The 22,128-nt window shown below is 47.6% G+C and overlaps 1 protein-coding gene across 5 annotated transcripts in view; it reads right to left on the bottom strand.

Moving 5' to 3' along the window:
* The window catches only part of GNG12 (G protein subunit gamma 12), a 128,964-nt gene that overhangs the window by 12,309 nt on the left and 94,527 nt on the right, over positions 1–22,128 (bottom strand). Inside the window, exon 2 of one of the 5 annotated variants that reach the window (XM_047726788.1) lies at positions 19,272–19,351. The exons of 3 other annotated variants lie outside the window; for them this stretch is intronic. The gene's annotated coding sequence lies outside the window, so the exon portion shown is untranslated. Of the gene's footprint in view, positions 1–1,219; positions 1,239–19,271; positions 19,352–22,128 lie in introns of those variants that run through there. One more of the 5 variants, XM_047726790.1, reaches the window with a different exon arrangement.

Below are 22,128 nucleotides of genomic sequence, written 5' to 3'. Positions count from 1 at the left end.
CTATCTATGCTTAAGTTTTCAACGTTCTGAACAAGCCCCGGAAAATTCTGACTCCTTTTAATGATCTTAACTTATAGGATTAAGTAGCCTTTGGTTTGAAATAGCTATCATTTAACACACTTCTTGGCTACAAAATTTACATTTGTTTTCTGAACAGTCACTTCCTCCTGGAAAGTTTCTCCTCTCAGTGATGCTAGACTGTCCTGTTCTTGCCTGTCCGACAGCTCTCATTCCTTCTTCAAACTCCGTTTTCTCAGGGGCTCAGTCCTGGAGGCCTGATGCAGCCGAGTGAACAGGGTTTTGATGGTCAGATAAATTTGAATCCTGGCTCAGCACTTACTACAACTCATTTGCTTCACTTCTCCGAACTACAGTTTCCTCATCTGTAAAGTAGGAAGGGATGATAATAGCCCTGACTTCACAGGGTTGTTAGCAGGAGGAAATGAAAGAACGTATGTAAATTACCTGGCACCTGCCTGACCCACATTGGTCTTCATTCAGGTAAATGACGTTCTACCGTGACGTGAACCATGACCAATGTGCTTCTCATGCAATCCTTTACCACAATTCCATGCTTTAAATGAAAGCCAATTTAAATGTACACACAAATGGCACACAAGTGCTTTGAACACAACACATGGAAAAGCTGGTGAAACACCACTGCCCGCCCTCAACATTTCTGATGTCCCTTTCTTCAGAGAGTGACACCACCATTGTCCCAGTCACTGAGGCATCCTCATACCTCCATTCCCTTCTCCTAATTCCTTATACCAAGTGCTGGCCAACAGAAGTCTGAATTTTTCTAGTAGCCACATGAAAAAAGAAGAGAAAAAAGAGAAATTTTGATATATTTTAGATGGCTATGACCAAAGTCAAAATGTAGTCAATGTAAAAAACTGAGATGTTTTACCTTCTTTTGGTTCTGAATATTTAAAAGCTCAGTGCCCATTTTACATAGATAGCTGATCCTGATTTGGACTAGCCACATTACAACCGTTCACGAGTCACAGTGGCTGCCTCAAGGGGCAGTGCAACCGTAGACCCTGGCATTTTCCAAATTCTCTTGCTCCCTACATTTTGACACACAGTCCATTTTTAGTCCTCCCCCCCGCCCCCCACCACCCCATTCTCTCTGCAGCCATTGTCCCTCCATCGTGGCTCCCAGCAACTCAAGTTAGGGCCACGGTCTCAGCCTCATCATAGGACTCCTGCCTCTCACCTTTCTTTCTCCAGTCTCATCTCTTCTGATTACTAGACGCTGAGATGTAGGTCCGCTGTTCACTTTTTCTCCCGTCGCAAACCAAGGGTTCCCCAGGACCCCAGGAAAAGTCTAGAGGGCTCAGCTTTCAATCCTGATCCTCTCTAACATTTCTGCCACTGTAATAAAAATCCTCATCATAAAGGGCACTGCTGCCACGCAGAGCTTGCTCTATATGCCAGACCCCAGGCTCCACGCCCATCCCTGTCAATACATTATCCTGCTGAGTTCTTGCTGTCACCCTGGGAGAAGATGAGAAGATGGGTTCTCTTCTCATGGCCATTTTACAAAGGAAGGAACCGAACCACAGACAAGTGAAGTCTGTGCCTCATGTCAAACAGCCATCAAGCTGCTTGGGTGGGATGTGAGCCCAGGTGGTCTGACCGCCGAGGCCAGGCCTGGAAGCTTCCCCGTGACACTGCTATAGCACCCAGGGGCTGTCAGCCCACTGCCCGTCTTTTATGGGCTGTGTTTACAAGTCCTCTTCCAAGTGTCTATGCAAGTTCTCTGCCCATTTCTCTTGGCCTGTATAAATTCTCTCTTTTAGGCCCTGGTTCACACTTTTCTCTCTTCCAGAAAGGTCTCTCTACTTTTGCTTGCAGTGATTATTCCCTTTATGAATTCCAGCGCCACGCGTCAAGCTCAGGGGTTCAAGGATTCCGAAGGGGTGGCCTGGGCACCAAGGGGGGTCGGCAGGGGCTGTGTGTACTCGTGTTTCCTCTTTCTGATGTGCAGCTATCATATATGATATATGATATATAATATAGCTATCATCCAGCTCTCAAAAGGGCGACACATTTATTTTGGTGCTAATGGTATGTCAGTTCATGCTTACTATTACGTAACTGACTTTGCATGTATGAATGTTGTCTTCCCACTGAACTGTGAGAAGTTTAGCTCCATACTAATAGTATCCCAGTAACATTTATTCATCGCTTACTGTGTGCCAGGCGCTGTACCACATACTCTACACCATTACTCATTTACTATTCTCTGCGACTGTAGGAGGTGGGATATATCATAGCTATCAAGACTGAAGCTCAGGACGGTTAAATAATTTGCTCAAGACCAGACAGTTAGTACACAGGGGAGACAGGATTGGAACCCAGATCTCTCCTACTTCAAAGCTACAGCCTTAAGCTGGCAGATGCGTAATCCCATGCCATCTTCTCTCTCCTATTGACTAATTCTGAGAATGGGGCTTCAAAAATCACTCGGCTAAGATTAAGACACAAGATGTAGCAACCAACACACCAACCAGCGAACCTATCACCCTGGGGAGTTTGTGTCGGGAGTTTGTTTTCTTAGAAATAGGATCCACCCCGCTGCTCCTTCCCACAAGTATCCCACAAAATACAGACTGTTCTGGGCCAAAGGTCACCCACCTGTCTGGTTCCCTTCACAGCTCTGCGAGGCCTGGGTGGAGTCTCTGGGACTCCAATGCACTTGACTGGGTCAGTTACTGGCACTGTATGAACGCAACTCCAGCGTGGGCTGGCCACCTGTGCAGCCCCCAGATTCCAAAAGCAGGGCTGCTCTGCACCCCCATCCTGCACCCCAAGCAGGTTTGCAGTCAGTGAAGGTGGGTCGCGGGGAGCAGATCTGTGCCGGTCACCTGCAGACGTGCAGGACCAGCCCCTTCTACTGACGCCAGGCCGGGACCCCGCAGAGGGATGGGTTCACAATCAACAAGGGGTCTGACCTTTAGAAACACATCTTCCTCTCGCCCTCACATAGCAAGCCTGGCTGAGAAAGGATCTGCTCCTATCTGCATGGCTGCCTTGAGGATCGCTAGAGATCTCGTCTGTTTAACCACGAGAGAATGAATAAATATGTGGGTGAATTCTACAGTTACTTAATATCCAACACAAATGCTGACAGTTACAGAGTGATTTTTCTGTGCCAGGCACTGGGTTATGGGCTTTATTTAAAGTTATTTTATTTACTCAGAAAAAGAAATGACTATCTCACTAGTTTTTAAATTTTAAAAGAATATGTAGATCTAGGAAAAATTCTGAACGGATTTGCCCAAAGGGTAGACAAGAAAAGCTCGCTGTCCTTCTATACTAGACTTCCTGAGGTGGTTACTATTACCAGTTTCCCGGGTTTCCTTCTGAAGACATCCCCTGCATATACAAGCATGATGATTTATGTATCTTAAAAAATGTATATGTCTTTAAAAAATACAAACGGGAGCATGTTTGATGCATGGCTCTGTCCCGTGCTTTTTATTCTAACACTCTAATCTGGAGATCATGGCGAAGGTGGTATTAATCGCCTACTTTCCAAATAAGGAAACCAATGCCCTCTGGGATGCCTAGTGCGTAAGGGAACCCTGGGGTCCCTAACCATGACTGCATCCTGCAGCCGCCTGCAGGCCTTGTATAGGGAGCTTGCTGGGGCTGGAGAGAGGAAGTGGGAAAGACCAGAGAAGCAGAAGACAAAACTCTTGCCTTAAAATGGCTCATTGTTTTGGGGGGCAAACGCTGCTATCTGAGAATGATTTCCAAACAATGGAAGAACATATCCAAGATCCAGTTCCATGGTGCCCGGAGGTGCTAAGCATTTGCGAAGAGAAGCAGTCTCAGAATGGGGAGTGGTCCCACTGGGGAAGTCCCGTAAACGGGTGAGTCTCCACACCAGCAGAAAGCAACATCATCCCTGGGGACCTCTTAGAAGTGATGATTCTCAAACCCCTACCCCAGACCTCCTGATTCAGAAACTCTGGAGGCAGCACCCCAAGCAGCTTAGAGTTTGAGAAGCCTTCCAGATGCTCCCTAATGCTGAAGAACCACTCTGTTGGAAGGAGAGGAGTTCTGAATTAGAACTTCCAAACAAGAGGAGAATCAGGCTGTTAAATGAATCAACAGGTGATCCATGTAAACCAAGCTTGTCCACATTCCTGGCATTATCCAAGGACTAAACTGAGGCACACGGCCTTCACCTTGAGGAGGTTATTGCTGGCAAAGGACATAAGACCAATCTGCCTAAAGAAGGAGGTATTCCAAACTCTTACCTGTGCTAATGGGTCTGTGCCCCTTTGGATACCCACACCCAGAGAACCTGTCCCTTCCTTTCCATCTGTGTAACCCACTGGGAGTCCTCTGCATCAGCCTTCCCAGACCTGCTACCACCTGCCCTAGCTGAGCAGGGAGGGAGGTGGTCTGTAATGGGGTCCCTTGCCCAGAATGTTCTCCACAACGTAGCTGTTCTATCTTCGCTCCTGGTTTGCTAACAAAGCAGAAGAACGGAGATATTTTGGGTTCTGGTCATAAAGACCTAGCATCTGATCCTCTCTAAGCAAGGACATGCCTTCTGAGACTGCTTAGCAGATAGACGTTTACCCACCTGAATGCAGTCCACTCTGACGGACAACCCAAACACCTATTGGGAGAGTTGAAAAAGTGAGGCAACAGGCAAATGCCGCTGTCTCCGTTTCCACTTAGGAGGCAACCAGGTAGTCGTTTTTCTTGCCTGAAGGTGCCAGCTGCTTGGAGGCATGGGAGGAGTGGATCCAGAGAGAAGGCGAAGAAAAGACTGGGAAGACTGAGCAGCTCGCTGACATCCACAGTCACGGCCAGGGCTGTGCTGTGTAACAAATATGGCATGTGGGCTACCACACTGGGGACTAAAAGGCTTAGGATGCTGATAGGATGGGCCAAGTCTTGAAAAATAAGGAATAAAAGGCCAAAAAAGCACAACAGATGGAAGCCTCAGGAGCTTGGGGAGAGGATGGTCAGTGGGGACTTGGGCAAGCAGAGAGGTGCATGAAGGATACATTTCTTAAATGAATCAATCCTTGAAGGGTAGGGACTGGGTAGGTGGTAGCAAAGGAGTGGAGAGAATTTCAGAATGGATGTTGAGGGAGTATAAGAGTGGGTTAAAGCTGACTCCATTATGTGAATATGGGAGTCCCCAAAGGTTTCTGAGCAGAAGCGACAGGCACAGGGAATATCGGAAAAAGAAGTGAATGACCTTATGTTGGATGGAACAGAACTAGGAGACAGAGAAAGAAAAGACGGACTATTTCCATGGACGGTCTAAGGGCAGACAATGGGGTAAAGGGCAGACAATGGGCCTGGGCTTTGCGTGTCACTCAGTATTACATGATGTTGAATGAATGACTTAAACTCACTCAACTCCTAGGTTCTCTGTCTATAAAATGGGATACCAAGAGGGCCTGCCTCACAGGATTTAACAATTAAATGGATTCCTACAGGAGAGAGCCTGGCACATGGAAACCACCCAGTGTTATCTATCACCATTGCTACCAGGACTTCATCAAACAGAGGAAAGTGACTGGAATGCCAAGAAAGAGCTGGAGACAAGAGTAGGAAATGGAAGAATGATCAAGAGCTCTTTCTTGGGGCCAAATGGGGACTGACAGCCCAGAGGTGGTGCTTTAGCCCTAGCCTTGGAGGGGGCATCTGAGGGAAAGAGCAGCACACATCCGGGGTCTTCCTCACACAGGCAGGGACAAGAAGTGCAGATTCAAAAGAGCGGGGCAGGGGTGAGGGGAGGTGGCTGTGGACGCTGCCAGGATGGGGGACACCAGACAGCTAGGAAGAGAGAGGGATGTTGGGGAGGGAGGGCAGACGTTAATGCTCTAGAGATATGCTTAGCTAAAAATACATTCTACCCGGAAGACAGACTAGAAGAGCATACTCTCCATGTGGCTGTTGCTTGGTGGAGAGAAGCGGGGGACCTTCCGTGTTGTTTTTATGCACTCTCATAGTGCGTACATTTTTATTTTTTCGGTCTCAACAGCTAACACTTCTGTTGCATATCGTTTGCTTGCCAAACATTGTTCTGAGAGCTTTACAGATTCTGAGATACAGTTCTGAGAGCTTTACTCACTTAATCCTCAAAACAATGCTATGAGGTGCTCACTACTGCCTTTCCCAATTCAGGATGTTGTGCGGAGGAGCCAGCGCTCCAAACGTGGCAGCTCTCCACCACGTGTGATGTATTCACGATGGGAAAAAACAAAAAAAAATGAATCCCAGCATGGGTTACTCAGAAAACCAGGACAAGGGGCAGTTATGGGGGCACAGGAAGGAGAGAGCGACCATAGCCCATGGGACTGGGTGAGGAAGGGGTTTGGGGTGGGGGGGCCCGGGTGAGGTTGCTGTGGCACGAAGGGAATGGAGGTCCCATGATAAGGGGTGCCAGAGAGAACTATTAGTTAGGAACTTTGGCGGTGCACGTGGGGGCAATTTCGAGAAGTAGCGGCGTGCTGAAGACGAGGAACGCACTGCAAACTTTGAGGGGCGGGAGGATTGCTTCAAGAGATGGCTGTCATCTGGGCATTGTAAAAAGCAGAGGAGGAGCGCTGAGCAACCAAGGAGAGTGTGAAGATGCCAGAGAGGTTAAATGAGGGCCCGAGAGCATGGGCTCAGGTCAGAGATCTGGGATGAGAAAGGGAGGCCTGGAAGACACCAAAGGAAAACAGGGGAGCAGGCACCCAGCAGCTCAGGCCAGAAGCCTTTTTCCAGGTGAGTGGCCAAGGGCCACCAACCAGAGGTGCGCCCAACATCGCAGGCCAATCTCTCAGGCACTGTGCTGGCCAAAGGAAGCCAGGCACGGGAGCACATGCTGTCTGATTCCACGTGCGGAAAGTTCAAGGCCAAACAAAGCAATGGTGATAGAAACTAGATGAGTGGACAGGGGGAGAGGAGATCTATGAAGCAGGACTGGCCATGAGTCTGGGGCTGACTGCTGAAGTCAGACGACAGGTACATGGGATGCCTTCTTCCTTGGTAGATGGAAAATTTCAAGAATTAAAAGTTAAACCCTGTGATCCTAAATACTTCATGGTCTAGAACATGATAATAATTAACACTATAAGAGGAGCTCTGTCATTAAAGAATGGAAGATAGGTTAATTATTATCTACCATTTCCTCCTCCAGATCATGATATAGCAAGTACGTCCAATGTCCACAGTGCAGGGGAAGGAGCTGGCTTTTGAGGAGGCGCAGATAGGATGAAGGCAGCCATAATCCGGGTCCTCTGCCCATTTTATACAGCACTCAGACCCCGAGTCCCAGATGCCAAAGTGCAACCCGCCAAGAAGCACCGCTCCCTGCATTCACCCTCAAAACACAAAAGCCTGTGGTCCACATACCCATAACCAGTAGGCTAAGAGACATCATAGGACATTTCATTTTTCTTTCTTCTTCCATCTCCCCTTCTTCCATCAACTACAGCAGGAAACACGCTCTCCCTCCTTTCAAACATGTCCGGATTTGAAAACTGCTTTGAGGAAAAGCAAAATCTATGAAATTCCTAGGGTGACCAGCAAGGTAAACCTGGGCTGGCCCTCACAGCTCGAAGTACTTGTTGTTTTGTATGCGGGTTCCTGAAGACATCAAAAATAGAAATACCACACGATCTAGTAACTGCACTACTGGGTGAGTGTAAATACTGGGTATTTACCCAAAGATAACACAAACACTGATTTGAAAAGATGTATGTGCCCCTGTGCTTTCTGCAGCATTATTTACAATAGCTAAGACACGGAAACAACCTAGATGCCCGCAGAGAAGATGAATGGATAAAAAAGTTGCATATACATACAATGGAATATTATTCGGCCACAGTAAGACGCGCAGTAAGACAAATAACCTAGAGGTAGTCTGCTAAGTGAAAGAAGTCACTGGCCTAAGCAGCAAGCGATAGCTTTGTTATTTTTCCTCTTCATACTTCAGGAAACAAAAGGGACAAAATATTCCTGGGGCTGGGCACACAGCAGGAACTCAAGAAATACTTTACCAATGAAATGATGACAGAAGTCTCCACGGTAGTACCTTAGGTGAGTGGTAAGGGCCTGAACCCAATATATGAACACCGGAATTTCTGACAAATGGGATTGTGTCACATTACGAAAGGATTCCTTCAGATAATATTTCCCCAGATGCATTATGTACTGGACCAAGAGGTTAAGTCAGAGGAACTCATTGTTCAGCTTGGATTCTAATTAAATACCAATTAGGAACCATACAAAACATCTCTCCATTGTAACACTTTACACAACTACTTCTGTGTCTTGAGCACAGTTCTACTTGGTTTCCAAAATATAATATGAGTCTGCATACTGTCCTCCTTCCTGTACTTAGGAAAGGGAGGGTGGGACAGACTTTGGTTTTAGGATACCTGTGACCCTTGGCTTCAAAAGCAGCTCCTTCTCTGGCCTCTGGCCTTGGTACACTTTTCCCCTTAAGCATGGCTTTAGCAAAGTAGAATTCTGCTGCCACTTGCCCTGGAAACAAAGAAGTACCCCCAGAGGCCTCCACTGCTTACATCTGCCAGGGCAGATTGGGTGCTTAAAGTCGGGGGGAAGGGATTGTTTCCCAAGGGTAATTCATCTCATGAGTGCCCTTGGGCATGACACACACTTTCAAGCAAATCCTAATAGTTCATATGGCAATATTAATACTTTTTATCGATTCACGTATTTAACTGTAAAGTTACTTAAATTTTCCTAACGCTTAATGAATTCAGGGATTAAACTCCTGAGAGAGATATAGGAGATCAGCACATAGTTGTCTGTGGTCAAATACGAGCTTTAGAAGGTGGAGCTGATTCCACCAAAAGTTTGTCCCTGGGATGTTTCCTGAAGTGTGTGAGATTCTCTGGAACACTTTTAGGCACCCTGTAAGTCAAAGTAAATGCCACGTGTTTATATTACGTGTAGAAATTAGGAGACTGATTTTAGTAGACTGAGTAAACGCATCCAAGTCCTACAAACAGCCATTACCTGTCGGTGGCAACATTTATAAATGGACAGACTCCGTGATCACATGACCACTGGAGGCCCGGGCTTTCCCTTAAAAATGAAAACCACCCCAAGCTGAATTCTGGGGAAACACTCTTACGTGTCACATGCAGATGCTGCCACACATTTATCGATCATTTCTGCAGTGTAGAACCTGATATTCTATTTCTAATGTGGTAAGCCAGATGTAATAATAATGCTATTAAAAGATGGCAATTTATAAAGTGCTTCCTCCCATACCATCTCTATGAGACCAGATTCAATTACTGAATTGTATTTTAATTCTTCCTTATGGACCTGTGTGAACCTTCTGAATTGGGTCTGCAAACTTATGCAATCAGTAAGTAGGCTATTTTTGCAGATAATTGGAAAAACACTGGAATCCTTCTGCCCCGTGAGACTCCTGTTTTTTAGTAGCCTGTCAGGTGCTTCCCCTCTTAATATGTAGTGTATTTTCACTTATAACAATTGCACATGCTTTTTTTTTTTTTTTAAAGATTTTCTTTATTTATTTGACAGAGAGAGAGGAAGAGAGCACAAGAAGGCAGAGCAGCAGGCAGTGGGAGAAGCAGGCTCCCCACTGAGCAGGGAGCCCAATGCAGGGCTCAATCCCAGGACCCTGGTATCATGACATGAGCCGAAGGCAGATGCTCAACTGACTGAGCCACCCAGGCACCCCTGCCCACGCTCCTTAAAGGGAGGAAAGTATTGATTTTTCCTCTCTTAAATATAATCCAATTAATGACATTTTCTTAGAAGCAGATTATACCTGCACTTAGGAGGTAATGTGGAGCAGAGACCACAAAGTGACTAGAAGCTGGATTCCTAATAGGGCTGCCTTTCAGAATCCCCTGGACAGCTCTTTCAGGGCACCCACATCCAAGCCTCCTGAGTTAGAATTATCAGGGGTCGGTCCTGGCCAAAGTGCATCTTGAGAGAGCTCTGGGTGATTTGGCTCACACTCTGGAGAAAGAGCACAGGACTTGAACACAGAAGGTCTGATCATGTACAATGCCCAGGTCTCTCTACCTGCTCTGTCTGAATTCACTAGTGACCCTAGACAAGTCACTTCCTCTTTCTGGGCCTCAGCTTCCAAATCCTTAAGAAGGGAGAACTTATTAATATAAGTGCTCTGTGCTGCTTCTTTGCTTATTTTTTTTTAATTTTTGAACCTGAATGTAGTTATACAATGTTACACTAATTTCTGGTGTACAGCATACTGATTCAACTTCTCTATACATTATGCTCTGCTCACGAGTATAGCTACCCTCTGTCCCCATACAGCACTGTTATGGTACCATCAACCACGTTCCCTATGCTGTGCCTGTTATTCCCGTGAGTTTTTCGTTCCATAACTGGAAGCCTGTGTCTCCCACTCCCCTTCACCCCTTTTGCTCCTCCCCAATGCCCTGTCCTCTGGCAACCATCAGTTTGCTTTCTGTATTATAGGTCTGTTTTGGCTTTTTATCTGTTGATTCATTATTTTTTTAGATTCCCCATGGTCCTTCCTTCCCTACTCTTCAGAACTACCTGAACCACTGGTTTAAGCTCTTAATACTTATATGGGTGAAAGATGACTGGGACAGGGACTGCATGTGCCCCCAGAGTGAACTGGCTGGGTGACAGTAACCGTGGATCCAGTGCTCTGGGAGGATCACGCACGTAGTGGGAGGAGGGTCAGTACAGAGCTGCTCCTGAAGCTCCCCAAAGACATTATGCCTGGGGAACCAGCCATTTTCAAACCAAGGGGGTCCGAAAGCTGGCAAGTATACAGGAGGGAAAATAGTGTCTACGGGTGTTTAAAAATAAAGCCACACCCACAAATACCGTAAGCTCGCTTTTAGCCAGAATGTTCTGGGAAAGGAGATCAGAGTAAACTGAAATTTCTGGTTGGGTTACCATGTGCACGAGCACGTCGCCAGTTTTCAGAGATAACAGCACAATACATACGTAGGCCTGAACATAACTGATGGTTAAGAAGGCACTTCTGTGAAATTTCATGATTCTAGATAAAGCTGAAGAACTCTTTGAACAAGTCCATCTTTTTTTGGTGCTGACCCTGCTGGACGGTCCCACCCTCCTAACTCTGCCCCCAGTCTTCTCCTGGGGGCGTCTTCATGTCCCTGATTGTCCTCTGTCTTGGGGCTGACATCTTCCCCTGTCTGAGCCCTCCAAACTCAGCTGTCCTTGAAGATTCTGCCTGAGTGCCTATTTGTCCTCTCTCCAATCTCCCCTTCATCTGCTTTCAAGGGCTGGCACAGGCTCTTACATGTATATCTGGCCTGGGATCCCCATCCAGACAGCCTGCCTGTTCCTTAGACTTACCAGAGGCTGGACTCCCCACTCTCTGACACAGGGGGCCTTCTCTGGATTTGGCGTCTCAACCTCCTTGCTAATAAAACAGCCTTTACTCTAGTTATCTAGACTCAAGACTTTAGTTCTGAGACCATCCCCTTTTTCCTTGACATCCAAAGAGGCGACCAGTCCATACAGGTTCTATTTCCCGATCCACATTGACCTTCTGGTCAGCCTGTTCCCTGATGTGTGCTGGTAGATGACGGCAGTGGCCTTGCTGTTCTTGGTTTCCCTGAGTTCTCCCTCAACGGCTGCTCACCTGTCAGATGGCTGGTTGCCGGCCAGTCATCCTAGATAATGGCAAAAGCTAATCAACAGATAAGAGCTCTGGGGCTTGGCCTGATGGTGGTTGGGAATGAACAGCCCAGAGCGGTACCCTTCTGAGATGGCTGTCATAGCCCCTGAAAGGCAGACTCTGTGGATTCCCAAGGCTCCTTGAAACACGGTATGAAACCACTGCTCTGAGCCATCAAAGATACTACAGCCAGACAAATCTTCTGAAAATCAGCTCTAGTCACACAATGTTCCTCAAACACCATGCACCGGTTGGTGGGGATGGAAACTATGGCTGTATTCACATGGGCAGAACACTTCCACATTGCCATTCTCGTTCTGGGTGAACGCCAACAGAAATGTGTTCACTGAAAGACATGCATTAAGATGTTCAGGGCAACACTATTCATAATGGCCTGCAGACGGAAATTGCCTGAATGACTGAAACAGGAGAACACTCACTTGATGGCATACTCTACAGCAAGCACCAACGAACAGGCCTCAGATCCATGCAGCAATACGGGTGAATCTCACACATATAATGCTGAGTGAAAGCCAGATTCATAGAAGAACAAAAAGGAGCACACACTACAGGAGTCCAGTAAGTACAAAGATGGGGGAGACTAATCTGTGTTATTAGGCATCAGGCTAGAGGTTACTTTTTTTTTTTAAGATTTTTATTTTATTTATTGGACAGAGATCACAAGTAGGCAGAGAGGCAGGCAGTGAGAGAGGAGGAAGCAGGCTCCCTGCTGAGCAGAGAGCCCGATGCGGGACTCGATCCCAGGACCCTCAGATCATGACCTGAGCCCAAGGCAGAGGCCTTAACCCACTGAGCCACCCAGGCGCCCCTAAGAGGTTACTTTTGAAGGGGAAGGTAGCAAAAGGGGCAGGGGGGTCTTTCCCAACTGCTGGCTACATGTGTGTATTTAGCCTGTGGGGGGTGGGGGTGGCAGAATTATACTTGTGATCTGGGTAAGTAGCTGCATGCTATACTTCAATAAAAAGTTAAAACAAAACCATCGGCTGCGCCCCATTAACTTGAACCAAACACAAATTTCACTGCGGCTCAGAAACCCATTATAATATGGTTCTCACCCACCTTTCCGGTCTTTTCTCAACTCTTTCTCTTTTTCCCCCTCCATGAGATGCTGTGGGTATTTACATTTTCTGGGCAAAGGGTCCACAGCATTGATCAAAGGGGCCACGTGATCCAAAAGAGGAAGACAAATCATCGTCCTTGCGGAACCCGAATGATCTCTGAACTGAACTCTGTGACTCGCTTTGTTATCTTTAGAAAGCCCCCGCCCCTCCCACCCTCCCTTGCGAGATTCCACCCCTGTTTGCAGGTCATGTCAGGTTACCTCCACTACCAAGTCTCTGATCACCCTCCACCCCAACACTCCCCCCTCCCTCTCTCCCACAACTGTTTATCAGGGTCCACTCTGATCCTTCGGTAAGCACGGAGCATGTACAAATAAACAAATCCTCAAGGAGCTTTCCATCCAGGAGAGGGAAAACAGATGTATCCACAAATAACTTCAAGCAAAAAGAAGAATCGGAAGAGAGGTTGGGTGAAGGGAAGTTCAGGGTACATGGCCATTCCCTGTGGCTGGGGGAAATCTGGGCAGGCGTTGTGGAGCTTTGTACCACTGGAGCTGAGAGGGGAGGGCATTAGGCAAAGGCTAGTGTTATGAAAGCTCTGGTGCTGTGTAGGCCAGATCAGGAGGTGAGTCTAGAGTAGAGACATTTGAAGTCGTAAGAGATGGGGTCAAAAGACTGGCCGCCAGGCTCTTAAGTCTGAATTTGGACGCTGTAGGCAATGAAGAGCCACTGAAAAATTCTGAGCAGGGAACGATATAATCAGAAGTGTGCCTCCCTGTTACATCAGATGGATGGACATGGTCTGTTCCTCCTCTAGGGGTCTAAGACACATTGTGCTGCTTCTGCGGCACAGAATAGCCTCTTGCTTTGTGATGTGCTTACCTGCATGCTTCGTTTTTGTGCCCCCACCATGGCCACCGGACTCAAGCTAATGCAAGACAAGACGGGTTTTAGTGCTAGCATACTGTTTACACACGGGAGCACTCAATAAATATTTACTTAACAAATCAACGGGCAATGTCTATCTCAAATGGTTTTGAACGAATGAGGAAAGAAAGTGAGGGAAATGGGAAAGAAAACCACACACACGCCATAACACCAATGAGCTGGACGGTTCAGGTGCTCCACTCAACCTTAGCATTCCAGCTCGATGCCTACACATTCACTATTCTGAACGACTGACACCTGGAGGAAAACTATACAATCACAAAGGAGAACGTTTTAAGTTTCTTAAGGCCTGGGTGAACACCAACAGAAATGTGTTCACCGAAAGACATGCATTAAGATGTTCAGAGAGACACCATTCATAACAGCCCCCAAATGGAAACTGCCTGAATGACTGAACGTGTGGTGTGGACCGGGGGGCCCTCAGCATGAAAGGGACTATTCTTACATCAGAGTCTGGTTAGAGCTTAGCACCCAGACCATGGAATGTGGGAATCCAGCCTCACCCTGGGCCCTGTCTCCTGACATCTGCGGCATGTGGGAAGGTGGGGAAAGAGAAGACAGTTTGACCTCTCAGGTCCCTGGGGTTCTTTATCTATCAAGAGAGGATTTCTGGGACAGCAAATCCTCTGAATGCTGCAAAGAAAGGGGCTCTGCCTCCAAAAGAGAAAGAAAAATCACCCCCTGCACAGCGGGTCTCCGGGGCACAGTACTGCTCACAATAAAGGCCACCAGAAGACTTTTCTTTGCACATCACCACCTTTTACCTTTTGAAGCTCTTCCAATTTGTTATCACATCTCCCAACCACCGTGTCATTAAATACTCTGTCCTGCCGATGTATGAGAAAATGGAGGCCGAAGGAAATCTGAGGACTTACCCAAGGCCCCCGGGACTTGAGAACCCCAGGCGCTGGGGCTCCTGACTCTCAGAAGGCCCCCCTTCCCCCACTCCATCCCAGGCTCTCCGATGGATCATTTCCACCCTGGTGGGCCTCCAGGGTTTGGGGGTGTGGCTTTCACAGGGAGCGAGGACTCAATAGGGGTGGCCCAGTGATAAGGTGCCCATGTCTGTGAGCTTGGGGTGCCTCCCTCCAGTTGGTCAGGGCCTGGGTGAGGAAGGGGCTTTATCATGGCCCAGGGCAATTCAGGGGGAGCTGAACTCTGGAGAATCTGAGCAGCTTGTGTGGCTTCCCCGGATAAGGTGTGAGGAAGGAAAAGCAAAACACAGCAGCACCATCTGCAACGGCCCAGGCTGGGAAGCCATGGGCTGTGGAGGGGACCCCGCTCTGTGACTGGAACTGGCCCATTTTCTGGTCTGGATTTCCTTCCTTTTTACTGCAACGCCTCCCAGCCAGTCAGGCGAGACCCACGATTGGCCACCACTACTCAGTCTCACCCTATTTGTGGAACTAGCTTGGGTATTTGCCTTTTATTATGTTCTTCCCCTTTTTAATAACAAAAGGAGTATATTGAAACATTCAAACTACATGCATGACCATGGAATGAAAAGTTAAAATTCCTTTCTTCTAATCTCACTTGGAAGAGGTACCCACTGTGCATAGTCTTTCCTTCCTGGCACACCTTCTTCTGGCTTCCTCATACATCCTAGACACATATCTGGTTTTTGAACAAATGGGACATTTACATACAGTTCTGCAAATTACCTTTTTTTGGACTCAACAATTAATATATTATGAGCAACCAGCCTTGATCGTACAGAGGGTTGGTACATTTTTCTAGTTTTCTCATTCTGAGACTTCTGAAATTGACTGAAAGAACACAAAGGGCAACATAAACACATAGGTTTCATTTTTAAAAACTAGTCATTTCTTCAGTTGCTCTCCTCCCCAGTGGACTGCTCCCTAATCACCTTGAGAGTCATGGCAGGACCAACCTCAGAACATGCTGGGGAAGGGAAGACCCAGACTCCACCGAGTGATATCTGCCTGCTGCAGGATGTTCTGAGAAGTGGTTGGGGCACCAGTGCCCAGAGGCTAAGTCTACAGAATTTTGAGACTCCTCATCCGGCATCCACTCCCCGGCATCCACTCCCCTCGGAGGGGGTCTTTTGGTTAGCTGCTGGTCATAGGAGGAGTGGCAAATTCAGTGAAAGTGCAATGCTTTGCAATTATTTCCCCTTCTGGAGATCCAGGGGCCAACAGTTTGCAGGGGCAGCTGTCTTGTTTAAATAGGGAACCCGAGTTCCCTTCTCAGCAGCACATTGTCCCTGCAGAGTCTGCCCGGGGCCACCCAGAAGCATGTGGCTAAGCCAGATAGTGGTCCCCTGTCCCGGGAGGAGTGTGTGCCAAACCTGACTTAGAGGCTGAGACCCAAGCCCTGTTCTGAGCTGCTATCTGGACCAACCAGATGGGGAGGGACAGAGAGAATCCGGGGCAGCTAGGGAGAACACCAAAGGGAAGAGTAGGTCTCTGCCCTCGAGTCAGGATCTGCAGACAGAAAGAGGGAGGTGGGAGGGCGTGCCTCTGTGATGTGTTTTCTGAACATGGTGAAACAGCATTTTGGTTGTGGTCAGACCCCACAGGTAGCACATGTTTTGATTCGTTCTGCTACATTTAGAACATCAAGTACTTCTCTCCGGCACAACAGCCCTCTGGTCCTTCAGAGGCACCGACTGAGGGCTCACAATCACCCTGGGTGCAGGAGAGTACTATTACATTTCCCTGTTAGAGGGGGAAAGTGAGGCAGAGGAAGCTAAATAATTTACCTAGCTAGTAGCAGACATGGGATCTGAACGCTTACCCCTCAGGCTGCAAGCCTTCCTTTGCTAGTGTGATGTTTCTCAAAACGTGTTTATGACTTAATAGGCATATGTGGAAATAAGGCTCCAAGTCCCATATATTTTGGAAAACCCTCACTGGAACAAAGATAAGCAGGCTTCTTTCATGCAAGACTTCTAAAATGCATTTATGATTTGCAAGAGACATATGGTTTGCAGCATTTCCCCCAATTCTCTGAACATAGAAATGTTTTCCTAGGAACATCTCATGAGATCAGTGTGTTCTGCTGACCACACTTGGAATAAATGCTGGCAAAGGGAGTTGCTGGGAACAGAGCTTAAGTTCTGGCTCTCGCCATTTAACTAACTTTGCGACTCTGGAAATGGCTTAACCTGAGCCTCAGTTTCCTCATTTGTAAAATGGGAATAATAGCAATTTGTGCCCTTCATGGAGCCGCTGGGAGGATTCAGTGCATAAGCCAAGTTCTTAAAATGGTGCCTGGCTTGAAGCAGTCAATGAATGGCAGCTATGAAAACTGATGATCAAGAATACTGACTAATTTAAGAAGAACAAGGGAATTAGCAGAGAATCCCCAGAAATATCCTTCCAAATGATGTTCACCAACAACAGTTCCTCCTGTTAGAAACATGAAAAATGTCTGCACAAAGGAAAATCCTGAAACACCATAGATTGCATTACCATTCCAAGGGAAGGGGAAACGGGAAAATATTTTCAAAAAGTCGTTCAGAGGGACGCCTGGGTGGCTCAGTTGGTTAAGCAGCTGCCTTTGGCTCAGGTCATGATCCCAGCGTCCTGGGATCGAGTCCCACATCAGGCACCTTGCTTGGCGGGGAGCCTGCTTCTCCCTCTGCCTCTGCCTGCCATTCTGTCTGCCTGTGCTTGCTCTCTCTCCCTCTCTCTCTGACAAATAAATAAAAAATCTTAAAAAAAAAAAAAGTCATTCAGAGAGAAAGTTTCCTTGGCACAGAGGGTTCTCTGATACTGTAACTGACGCAGACCAAGGACACCAGCCAATTCCCTGAGCATGAAAGCAAGCTGAGACGTCCTTCACAAGCAACAGAGTCAGGCGCTGGACTCACTGCGTCAGGGGAAAGGAGGGAGACGCACACTTTTTTTGGGGGGGGGGATCGATTCTCCTAACTGAACTGAAAATGGCTTGGCACCCACAGGATGTCTTCCTGTTCCCGTCTCACGGAGTGACTCATGCATCTGCCATTTCGCTTGTAGCCACTGTGGGAGAATTCTGCAACAGCTCTGCCTCCACAAAAGGCACCCCCCCCCCATTCTGGTCATGCCTGCCAAACATGTGACAGTTCACAACACACCAAAATGTCCCCCCTCCCCAAACTCCACCAAGCTGCAGTGGGAGACTGTGGCTCCCTGAAGCTAGAGTGGAAACCAAGGGCAGAGCCCAGGGCTCCCAGACGCAGGGCACCTGAAGTAATTTGCTCCGGGTGAGCCAGCTCTACACACTGGACTTGCTTCCTGTTGTGCAACTATGTAAATGAACCTGTGCTGGGCCAGCTGCACTGCGTGCCAGGGATAGTATGAGTAATGGAGCACCTCGGCAGCCTCTCAGGGGGACTTGTGCAAAGAGTTGGGATACCGACTCTAGGGGTGGGGGGGGCAAAGGGCACCTCTTCCTCTTACCGGGAAACTGCCCCTGAGTACGGACAGGCACCGTCCTGGCAAACAAAGCCTGGGGAAGACAGGAGGCAAGACCATCAGGAGATAGGGTCTGAGCTGGAGGGTAAGTCCAACCCAGGGAACTGGACTCCAGGCTAAACTCAGATTAGTTTTTTGGGGATCCTCAGAGGCCTCAGTTTCCCTTTATATAAGACAAGGGGGAGCTGGTCTCTTTTCCCCAGGGCCTCTGTGCAAGCCCCAAATGTATGTGCTACCTAATGCCCACAGCAACGCTGGAAAGGAAGTGTCTCTCTCCCCATTTTGCAGATATGTAAACTGAGGCTTGGAGAAGTAGGCATGGCTGCAGTCCACACAGGTGATGGTGTTATGCAGCTGGGATTTAGACTGAGAACTGTGGATATTCAGATGTGTCCCATCCTGAAATTCTACGTGGGCTTCTAAGCTTCCTTAAAATGATATTTGCAACTCAAATCAGTTCTTAACTTCTGACATGAGAATCACTTGGTACATGACCTATAGCACATTAAAAATTTTACTTCCCGGGGTGCCTGGATGGCTCAGTTGGCTAGGCCTCTGACTTCAGCTCAGGTCAGGAGGGATGGAGCCTCGCATTGGGCTCCCTGCTCAGCAAGGAGCCTGCTTCTCTCTCTCCTTCTGCCTGAGTAGGCTCTGCATACTTGTGCTCTCTCTCACATACACACTTGCGTGCACTTGTTCTCTCTCTCTTTCAAATAAATAAAATCTTCAAAAAAAAAAAATTTCACTTTCCTTGACTCTTCTGGGACTATGTATTCTTTCACACTGCCAAATAGAATGTGTTTAGGCAATTGTGAGTGGATTTTGAAATGAGCGAAAGCAAACTCTAATTATAATTCTCATATTAAATCATTAACAAAATAAGTCATCGAAATAATTCCATGGCTAGACATGAATGATGTTCTAAGGCAATACCTCGGTTACTGGTCTGAAAAAAGTTGGTGCTGAGAGATGGAATAGACATGGGGTGGTGGAGAGAGCTTCTACCCAGCTTATGGTCCATGGAGGCCCAGTCGTTAATCAGCTGCTTAATTTATTCAACTCACTTAATCCCACCCCTCTTCCCTTTCTTCATCAGTAAAACAGAGGGTTTGGAGTAGATCCCCATTTCCCACCTAGTTCAGTAAAAAAGACTCCTTTTAATGGCCAAGTGCTGACTGAACTCTCTTCCCTCCAAAGACAGGTGTGTTTTTTGGCACCTGTTATGAGAACACAGAACGACAAAAAATTAACACAAGTGTTGTTCTCTTTTATTAATCACAACATCTTCCTACAGTTGGATAACAGTGCACTGATGTTCAAGATTTTATTGATTCGCCTTCTTGTCAGTGCATGGCCCCATCGACATTCTGACCCTTGGTAAGAAATGGTCTACTTTCCTTACCATCTGCTGTCCACAGATTTTGAACTTTTGCATTAAGTGGTCTCAAACGTTCCTTTCAGTGTCCCACTTTGATGTTATCACATGCTAATTATTTCTTAAGAAACTACATACCAGGTTTCTATTTTTTGTTGGAATAATAAAGCAAATTTTCGGTCAACGATTTCGTTTGGCACTAACCCACAGTCACTGTGCAACCGATGCATTTACTCATCAGACACGTACAGAATGCCCACGCTGGGTAGATAGAGGTGAGTAAAACAGAGACGGTCACTGTCCTCCCAGAGCTTCAGTCTACAGCAAGACCTTCTCACAGTCCCGAGCACCCCCACCTCTGCATCTCCAGCTTTGACCTCTCCCAGGGGGCTGTGGCTTCTAACATCCGCCTACCAGCTCAACATCTCCATCTGGATATCCACTGGACATTCATCTCACACTCAACACCGGGAAGGTTACCTCCGGTTTCTTCCCCTTCCGCTTGCCAAAACCCTTCCTCCCTTGGCCTTCCCCAATCCCTGAAATGGCAACATCATTTATCCAACGCTCAGGCCCCAAGTACTTGGAGTCATGCCGGTCTCCTTTCATGACCAGCAGTTAATCTGGGGAGAAAGTGCTGCTGGCACCACCTACAAGAACACATCCTGAATCCAGCAGCTTGCTGTTACTTCTATGCTTTTATGCTCCCAGCATGGTCCAGGCCACACTCCCCTCTCCCTTTCCTACTCCTCTCTTGCTGCCCTACAACTTACTTTACAATCAGCAGCTAAATTTATTTTAATTTTTTTTAAAGATTTTATTTATTCGATAGAGAGAGAGAGATCACAAGTAGAGAGAGAGAGAGAGGAGGAAGCAGGCTCCCTACCTAGCAGAGAGCCCGATGTGGGACTCGATCCCAGGATCCTGAGATCATGACCTGAGCTGAAGGCAGAGGCTTAACCCACTGAGCCATCCAGGCAGCCCCAGCAGCTAAATTTAATTGAATCCCATCACACTGTTCTTTTTGCTCAAAATCTTTCGGTGGCTTCCCTTAATTCCTGGAATAATTCCAGGGTCTTAGCATGGTTTAGGAGACCCTAGATCTCGCTCCTGGCCACTACTCCAGGCTTCTTTCCCATTCTCCCCCTAATTCTTGTGGTCGACTTGCTTTTTCCATAAACGTGCCGGGCCTGCTCCCACCTCAGGGCCTTAGCATATGCTGTTCCTTTGCTTGGGATGCCCTTCCCTTACATATCTGTATGGGTTATTCTCTGTTTGTTTGTTTGTTTGTTTTTCCCTTTCAGTTTCTGCTCACATCCTTTTTCTCAGGATGGCAATTCCTTGATTGTCCTGCTTGAAACAGCCACCACCCTACCCTACCTATCACTTTCTTTCTCCTTACTCTGCTTCCGTTTTCTTCTGAACACAGATTACTGCCTCATATTACATTCTGTGTGTTTTTTGCCTACCTCTGTTCCTAGAATCTGAGCTCTGTGAGAGTTTTTTTTTTCCAACCTCAGCTGGTTCACCCCTCCTTAGGCAACCTGGTCGTCTCCCACTCCCGGGAGGTCATCATGTTGATGCCAAACTTAGCGCAGACCCCCAGCTGGCCTAGCATCCCACAGCCCAGAACCTATGAGCTCACGGAATCCTCCTGTTCAGCCTCCTGAGGAGCTGGGACCATAGGCACGCATCATTGCACCTGACAAGGTCTGTCTTTTTCAATGCTGTTTGCCCAGCTCCTAGAACACTGCCTTGTATGCATGTGTTGAGTGACTGAGTGACAGAATTCCATAAATACCATTTATTGAGTGTGTCTTATGTGCCAACTTCTGTTCTTACTTTCTAACCCATACGACGACCTGACAAGGTGTATAATATTACAAGCATTTTGCAAATAAGGAAACATACTCAGAAGGTGTATGGGAGTTGCCCGCGGTCTCACAGCCACTGACTGGAAGAGGCAAGGTTTGAACCTGGGTTTAAGTTGCAAATATGAGATAAGAAGGCCGAGGAAACGGCAGAGTGTCTGGGTGGCTCAGTGACTCTGCTGGGTGAGCCTGCGGTTAGCGAGATGCTGACACTTCTGTGAGAAGGAGATCACAGAAATCATTCTAGCAGCCACTGCAGTAGTCCCAAGTCCTACCTGGATGTGGTGGTGGTGGTGGTGTCAGGGAGCTCTGCTGAGCTGCCCCATGGCTCGGCCAGTCCTCACCACCCTCGGGCTTTCACACAAGTCCCGTCTCCCACCAGTTCCTGCTCACATTGGCCTCTTCCTCCCTTATTCATTAGAGGGTCCGGCTTTGCCCAATTCCAAAGCCTGGTCTCTGACCATGTGTGTGACTCTCCTCAGGGCTGGCTGACAGATCTGAGGCAGGTGGAAGGTGCCCAAGGGTGATGGGCAAGGTGCCCTGAAGGTAGAATGCCAGCTACTCCTTGCTCTAAGCTTGGGCTAAGGCAGCACAACCGTGAGACACTATGGGCAAGTTTAGGCCTCTGCTGGTCGGGTTCTGAAACCCCATCAGTGCCCTCAGAGGGGACCCTCTCCATAAATGACCTGTGCTCGTCAAACTCAAAGAGAAGAACCAGTGGGCTTGCTCCTCCTTGCACAGGGCAGTC

This window comes from Lutra lutra, chromosome 4, assembly GCF_902655055.1.
Source record: "Lutra lutra chromosome 4, mLutLut1.2, whole genome shotgun sequence".
Taxonomy (NCBI): Eukaryota; Metazoa; Chordata; class Mammalia; order Carnivora; family Mustelidae; genus Lutra; species Lutra lutra.
This window is presented reverse-complemented; position numbering and strand designations above follow the sequence as displayed.